Raw genomic sequence first — 8,513 nt, forward strand, 5'->3', positions numbered from 1 at the left:
GTGATGGAATTTTTCTGAGGTCAGATTCGGATTCAGCGCAGCAAAAACCTTCGGGTATAGTAGGTCTGGTATCTGGTTCTGAGAATTGTTGGCCTGTGTAATCTTTCATCTTATAATCGCTCCATTTTTATTCGAGGTGTAGCGGCAATTACGACGCCAGCGCTATCCAGCGTCGTTTAACTTCATTAAATTTGAGAGAAATGAGGATTCCCATCTGTCAGATACATTTTGCGCTTTCGCTAAATGATATCCTAACCTCAGTGAAACTTTCGCCGAAATATGTTAAATCATTAACCGTTGCAGGTTTTACCTGCAGTAAATTTTTACTTTCTTTGTGATTTTTTTAAAATCTGGTGTCTCGATTTATAGCTTGAACTCACTCATACTCTGCCTTTTTCCCATTGCTGCTAAGGACGCTGTAGCAAACGATAGCAACAAAATTTAACTTCATTTTTACATTCTTATCATTTCTGATTGAGAAAGTATTAGAATTGTCGGAAATTTCACATCACACTTTTTCAACGGATGTCCACGTTTCGAGACCCCCTGAATCCGAAAATCAGGTTTTCATGATGGCGTCTGTCTGTCTGTCCGTCTGTCCGTCCGTCCGTAAACACCATAACACTCGAAAAAATGAACGAATCAAATCCATCGTTGGCACACTTTTTCTAGGTCCTAAAAGAAAGTACGAGTTCGTTAACCAGCCATTTTTGATAAAAATTCAAAATGTGAGCGCATTTTGAAAATGTTTGAGACCACTTTTTTCTGAATTTGAAAATTCTATGTACGGATATTTATAGTATTGAAAAGAACAAACAATTTATCCGTATGACTTTTGTTCGATAAAAAGAAAATTCTCAGAGTTATAGCGTTTTCAAAATTTTTTTAATTAACCGAAAATCAAAATTTGAAGCCGAAAAACGCACGATATGGATAAAAGTCAAGAGAAGAAAAACATTTCTTTTTGAAATCCCTACAAAATTATTATAAACGATTTTTGGATTTTCTTCAAAAATCGAAAATTCAAATTTTGATTGCACAAAAAATAATTGAAAATAAAAAATTCCATTTTGTGGACAAACTATGTAGGATACAAAAAAAGATGAATTAACAAAAATGGTTTTCCCAAAAAAGATCTAAAATTTCGTTAAGAATTACTTCTTGATAGGACGCGTACTTTTTGTCTTATTGGTAAAAAATAACGTTGAAAAAAGTATATAAATACTGCCATCTAAAAGAGATCTTTTTGATAAAGTTTTTTCAAGCATTCCAAATGCAAATAATAAATATCCGAGCGCGAAGCGCGAGGTAACCTATTATCGAGCGCGAGAATCAACCGTCGCGCGCCCTAGGCGCGCGATAAGAATGTGCCAGCGAAGCGGACAGATTTTTTTCTGTAATATTAGTGCATTATAATATCGTATAAAGCTCCGAGGCCTGATTGTACGTTATCATATTGCGCTTTCTTGCAATATAGAGGTTTTGTGATATCATTGTAAAAATTTTCTTTTTGAATTGCAAGAACTTGAAGTTGTAACAAAAAAGTTGGAAAAATTGCAATATTATTTTTGGTAAAGTATATGAAACATATAATCATGAAGTTTCTATGTAATTTCCTTAAAATATATATTTATTTAACTTTTATTCTGATTTGCCGGCAGATAAGATGTTTTCAAATTTCTCCGACTTTTTTATTACAACTTCGAGTTCTTGCAATTCGAAAAAATTTTTTTTCCAATTTATACTCGTAAGCTGTTGTGATACAATGAAAAAATAGCTTCAAAATGAACCTAAGAACATTTAAAAATGTTGTTTATTTCGGAAGTTAATGGAAATTTTAGAAAACATTGAAATTTACACTATTTTTGCAATATCTTCTTAAAAACTAGACAAATTGGCTTCACTCTGGGCTTATTTTATATAGAATTTCGAAAACAATCAACCTTTCTAAGAGAATTTTTTTTAGCTCTGGTATAATTAAAATTAAGAGAATTTATTCAGTCGTAAAAAAAGTTGGCCTAAAACTTTTGTACGGCAGTGTATATCAAACAATCTTATAGAATAAATTTTCTGGAAGAATTAGATTGTTTGAGAAATAATTCTTAATTCGACGAGCTAAAAGCTAATTATTGACATCTCTTAAAATAATAGAAATAGGCGCGAACGAAAAATATTACATATAAAAAAATTACGATTTACATAAATTAAAAAATTTTAATTGAAAGTCAACACTTCAAGGCAAAATTACTAATATTTTGAATAGGCACAACCTCGGACACAACCCAAACGTCTTTCTCAACTTGGATTTTTGCCAGTTTTTTTATTTTGAATTAAGAGTTTTTAAATTATATTACTGTTTGTGCATATTATTGTATATGCATAGTATTAAATTAATAACAAACACATTTTAGAAGAAAAATCTAAGCGTAAATAATAATAAAAGGTTGAATCGTTAATTTCAATATAAGGCCAAACTCATAATTTAAATTCAATTTTAATTTACAAAATCTTATCCTATTCCTTGAAAGGTTCTTTACAATTATATTCTTCATGTTATATTAAATATTATTGAGAAAACTGTTTAATTAAAAAAATAACTAACTAAAAATAATTGTACGCATTATTTATAAATAAATAATGTATATAGAATCGTGACGTATAGAATTGCATTACCTTTCGAGGAATAGAATGCGCTTTTGTAAATTAAAATTATATGAAAATTTCTACTTTTGCATAAAGCGAAAGAAAAAACATAAATATGCGAACAACTATATTTAAATAAACTATTATAACCTAAAATATTTTGTCTTTTAAAGTTTGTTGCAGTAATCAATGGGCCTTTTTTGTCAATTTTATCAATCAAGTTCAAGATTAGGTAATTTTGAATTGAATGATAAAAACGCTTTTGGGGCGCTTTAAATTAAAGTCCTGTTTAATTTCGATGATTCTAAAGCTGTTACTGAATTAAAATATAATAATAATTCACAAATATTAACTATATTTTTTCTGTTTCAGGTAAGTTTGCACTATGGATTAACTTTTAAAAAATTGTAAGGGGAAGAAACGGGAAGAAAGACTTGAATTTCGAAGGTAACTTATTTAAGAATCGTACAAAAATTGCATAAGCTCTAGTTTTCCATCTCGTTTCAATATAATAACACGCAATAAAACTGAGAATAAATTTTACTCAATAGGATCGATTTTATGATCATAATTTGAATCAACCATCTCGTCACGCCCACGAATCGACAGAATGTTTTGCTGACGATTAGCTTCCTATAGTCTCATTCTAAATATCAACTCTGAATGATTTTCATCCTATTTTGGACACGAGGTTGAGGCAGGTTTCCTATCGGGTTTTGTTTTTTCCACCGACGCGTCAATTTATGCATGCGTCGTCGCTATTATTCTGCATGTGATAAAAATCTTGAAAACCCACGTGATAACGAGTTTTCTCAGTAAATGCGAAACAATAAAATGGGTAGAGGAAACACGACTTATTTAGTTGCTGTTCCAAGGCCAGCGAGGATGATCCAATCCAGGGAAACAGGTTTTCATTTTTGCACCAGAGTATTGTTTTACAATTTACAATTTAAGAATTGCACTTTTAAGTTTAAAATGCACAGGGATAAAAATAATGTCCTCGCTATTGGCGTGATCATTGTGATTTCGAAACCCGCTTTAAAAATGACCAAGCCGCGAATTGGACAAATCGTAAAATCGGTGGTTATCCCAACTTCAAACAATTGAAATTTAAAGATAATTTTAGGTTTCAGGATCCTTGCAAGCGAAGCGAGAATTTTATTGTGGAAAATTACATAGTCGGAATGTTGATTCCTTCACTTTTGATGCATTTCAATCCCATTTTTTGTCATTTTTAGTTTGAAGATTTTTTAATTGTATGTAATTTTGTTTTATTTTTATAATTTTAGGAATTTACACTATTTTTCCCTTTTTCAAAATAAAAACTTAAAAATTTGGACCCTCTCTAACGAAATTTCTTCATGCCTTGAGCGATGACCTTCACTGGAGATAGGACAAATTATTCGACCCTGGATTGATTACTTCCGGCGAGTTAAATGCACTCTCTGGCCTTAAAAAAGAAGAATAAAACAACCGAAAAAAGCTTGCGAATTTATACCTACCATTTTTAAACGGGTCACTGAAACGGTTTTGCAGTAATCAATTAGTTCTTAGTTGGCTGTAGACAAGATAAGATTACTTAGTTTTATCACACATTTTTGTGACATTTTTTTTTTAAATGGGTTTGCAGTGTTTAAATTCTTAGTTAGCTTTAGACAAGATAAGATTACTTAGCTTTATCACAAATTTTGTGCTATTTTTTCTTTTAATCTGGGTATTGAGGTTAAAAATCTAGATTTCGTTGAGATATTTAGGCCCTACAAGTATTTTTAAAGAGGTAATATTTTTAAAATCGAATTTCAATATTACTCAAAAAGGAATTCAAATTTGCAAGTGAATTAATTGGCACAACATAATCGTATATATAATATTTTTCTTTGAAAGCTTGGAGCTAGAATATATAACTGTACCATTTCAAAAATTTTAAAAATTATATTTTAATTCAACATTAATTATTTCAATGTGAGTTTGTTTATTTTAAGGTGACCCAAATTAAAAATTCTTCAGTTTTTGGGCCTTTTTGGGGCTATTTTTCTTTCCCCTTTTTTATTTTTTCCGAACATTATATTAATTTTTATTTTTTCAGATTACAGTAGGAGTTTTTTTTGTTTGTTCGTTGTAGTCCAGATTTGGTAGTTGAATTCTTGTTTTTTAAAGGAAGTTTGCATCAATTCAATTATTGGACGTTAAATAGGATTTTCAGTTTGAATTTTAATCTAATTTAAATTTCTTAAATTTTTAAAAACTTTCAATGTATCGCTTTTCTTTTTATACATTTATAACTGTTGTCTGTAGAAAATTGGTCCTTTTTTGCTTGAAAATGGAACAATTTGGTTGAAAGCTCAACTATTTGGTTGTAAATGAACTTTCTTGTTAAAAATTCATATTTTCTGTTTGAAACTTCAGATCTTCTGTAGAAACTTCGTTTTTTGGATTGAAAGTGACCTTTTTTGTTGAAAATTCACATTTTAGCGTTCAAAATTCAACTATTTTGTAGATTATTCGTCTTTTTAGCATAAAGATTCAAATTTGGTAGAGAATTGAACTATTAGGGTGAAAAATAACTTTTTTGTTGAAAATTCATCTCTTTTCTGTTGGCGATTCAACTATTTTGATGAAAATTTGCCTACCTTGGTTGAATTCAATTGTTTTTTTATGGAAAATTCAACTATTTGGTTATAAATTAATATATTTTGTTGAGGGTTGCGTCTTGACTTGGATGGACCAGTCATCCCGACATTTTTGGGATAACTAGCAAAACTTATGTAAAAGATTTGACTATTCATCCCGAATTTCGGGACAAGGAGATGCAATGTAGAGAAAATAAGAACCAGACTCTAGTGATTGTAAATTATAATAATTTTTTTTTTAATATTTAAAAATGATTCAAGACTTTCTTGAAAGCTTCCGCATTGGAAATTGAAATCAATGCTAATCGCGCAGCAAAGTGTCAAGTTTCAAATCCAGTTGCTCCAGGTTGTTATAGAATGTATAGCTTCCTGATTACTCCGTGTGACTGTAGCCAACTGATTTCTGCCGTGGTGCAATATTTATTGTATGTTTATAACAGCAGTATAAGCCTATAATCACATACGCAACAATGTTCACGCGAATCGTTTTATACGCGCGAATATATAAAAGAGCGCACCTTTTCTTTTTTCAGAAAGTCATTCAGAATCGAAAACCGTCCAATCACGTTAAATCGATTTTTATCGCGGAAAAAGTCGATTTCAACGCTTTCCTAGCACCGTGATAGGAATCGATATCAGGTTCGACGTCCGCGCTGCACGCCGTTCATAACTATCCTGGTGGATTTTGAACGAAAGGTCGGTGCACTTGTATACAAGTTGTGAGTAATCGATGAATACCTGTCGGCAATCACCGGCCAAGAACTTTTTTCTAAAGTTTAAAATCTATGAGCTCAAATGATATAAGAGGCTTCCATTTCACTTTATGACGAGAATGATCGATCCAACGAGTGAAATGTCTTTGTGATGGGGCTGAAATTTACGATCTATGCGGATTATGATGTTGTTAAAGAATAGGCTGATGTAATATATAATGAAGGGTTGGAGCGTGAGAGAAAAGTGAATTGAATTGATAAAAATTTTAAAAATCATATTAAATACAGACGTGAGACCCCTCCAGTAATGGCACTTTTTGACACATTTGTTTTTAACCTTGCATTTATAATATTTCGTTGCTATTTTGCAAAAAATGGCACTAATGTTACTATTTCCTCAAATTTCTCGCTGATGCAACTATTTTTTTCATTTTTTCTTCAAACATATTTTCAACATTTTTCACTGGATTAGCAAAAATAACATATGCGCTATCTTGAAAATCAAAACATCAACAGATCTCAAACATTCTCAAAACGTTTAAAGAGATTTCTAACAGTTTTATGAGATTTCAATCATTTCAGAGGATTTCAAAAGGTCTTTAAATGATTTGATAGGATTTAAAGGTACTTTAAGAGGTTTCAAAAAGTTTCATCTGATGTCAGAGCAATTCAAAGTTTTCGAAATTTCAAGAGATTTCAAATTTCAAGATAATTTACGGGATTTTAATGTATTTCTGAATTTTTAGACGATTTCACCAGATCTACGGGAGTTTATGGGATCTCCAAGGAATTTAAAGATTTAAAAAATTTAAACTGATTCCAAGAGATTTCAAAGGGTTTCAAAGATTCTAAGAAATTTCAAAAGAGATTAGAAAAATATCAAGGGATTTTAAAATGGTACTAAAGGATTTCCAAGGATTTGTATAGATTTTGTAGGTTTTACATAAGATTTCTCGGATTTTAAGAGATTTTATCATTTCTAAGGTATTTCAAATGATTTCGTAAGATTTCAGAAGATTAAAAAGATTTAAATACTTTTTACAGTATTTGAGGGATTCATAGGAATTCTAATGATATTAAAATATACCATAAGTAATTTAAAGAATTTCTGTTGATTCGAAGGGATTACAAAAAATTCGAGTTTTCCAAGGATTTCAGTGAATGTTAAAATAATTCAGTGGTCTTTAACAGATTTCAGAGTTGATTTTAAGGGATTTCAGACGATTTTAAGAACTTTATAAGAGATTTTAAAGGGTTTTGTGAGGTTTTGCTGGATTTCAGAGGATGTTAAAGATTTCATCGTTTTTGAAAAAATTTTGGAGATATTCTAGGAATTTAATCACGCACTCAAAAAAATGTCTGCTTAAATCAACCAGACATTTTTTTTGAGTGCATTTGAGGCATTTTATATCAATTTGAAGAGATTTCAAAGGATTGTATAGAGTTTAGGGTATTTTAAGAAACCCCAAGAAGTTTAAATAGGTTTACCATCTTTCCAAGGATTTTCAAAGAATTTTGTCGGATTTCAGAAAATTTAAAAGAATTTTACAGAGGTATCCAGGATGTCAGTGAAATGTAAAAGATGCCAACAGATTTCTAGAGAACTTTAGGGAATAACTCAAATAAAATTTCAAGGTACAGTGGAACCACGGTTATATCCTCTCGTGCATATATCTGTGCATAACGCTCATTTATGTCCGCTTGGCATCTACCACCTCGCAGTACCACGAGAGAAACAAGTCGGGCGACGGATAAAAATGCGGTTCCAGTGTACTTTCAGGGATTTCTACGGATTTAAAGGCATTTCTACAGATTTTAAAGGTTTCAAGAGATTTAGACCTTATATCCCAAACGTTAAAAAAATATCGTAGATGCCACCCGGGGTTCATCAAACGCCAGCATAGAAAACTTCAAATAGCTTCTCGAGTTTTAAACATATACACTCCCCTGAAAATTATTGTGGATATTCCTAAAAGCCTTAAGAACAATATTATTTTGCTCATACAGTAAAATTAAGGTATTCATAAGGTTGACAAAAATGCAATAAGTCAAAAAAATGAATAACAGACCTTTTTTAGTTTTAAATATTTTTTCATACAATTTTCAGGGAATACTGACTGAATAGTGCTGTTTGACATGGAATTAGTCTCTATAGCTGAATTAAAAAAAAAGCTATTTATTTAAAAGGAAGAAGTAGCAAAATTCAGGTTAAAGAGAAACACAAATACCGGTTCATGAACACCCATTGTATTCACGACAAAAAGTCATTAAAAAATATTCTAAGTAAAACATTCAAAGAATAATATGCAAAACAAATGTACAAAGATTGTCTTTTATTAAGATTGCGTTAATATTGCGCCACGACATTTTTTTGAATCACACAGTGATACTTACTGCCAGAAACGACGAAATTTCGACAAAAACGTAGAGAAAAAAATTCTTTTGTGTTCATACTGTAAACAACGTAAATTACGCATTAACAACGTGTACTTAGGGTTTCGGAATAACGATAGATGGCACAAAGAAG

General features: G+C 30.8%; 1 protein-coding gene across 3 annotated transcripts in view; it reads left to right on the forward strand.

The window, feature by feature from the left end:
- Window positions 1-8,513, forward strand: part of LOC117177749 (tetraspanin-1) — a 162,635-nt gene that overhangs the window by 46,717 nt on the left and 107,405 nt on the right. Inside the window, exon 1 of one of the 3 annotated variants that reach the window (XM_033368654.1) lies at window positions 3,029-3,090. The exons of the other annotated variants lie outside the window; for them this stretch is intronic. The gene's annotated coding sequence lies outside the window, so the exon portion shown is untranslated. Of the gene's footprint in view, window positions 1-3,028; window positions 3,091-8,513 lie in introns of those variants that run through there. 3 annotated transcript variants of the gene reach the window in all.

This window comes from Belonocnema kinseyi, chromosome 8 (genome assembly GCF_010883055.1).
Source record: "Belonocnema kinseyi isolate 2016_QV_RU_SX_M_011 chromosome 8, B_treatae_v1, whole genome shotgun sequence".
NCBI lineage: Eukaryota > Metazoa > Arthropoda > Insecta > Hymenoptera > Cynipidae > Belonocnema > Belonocnema kinseyi.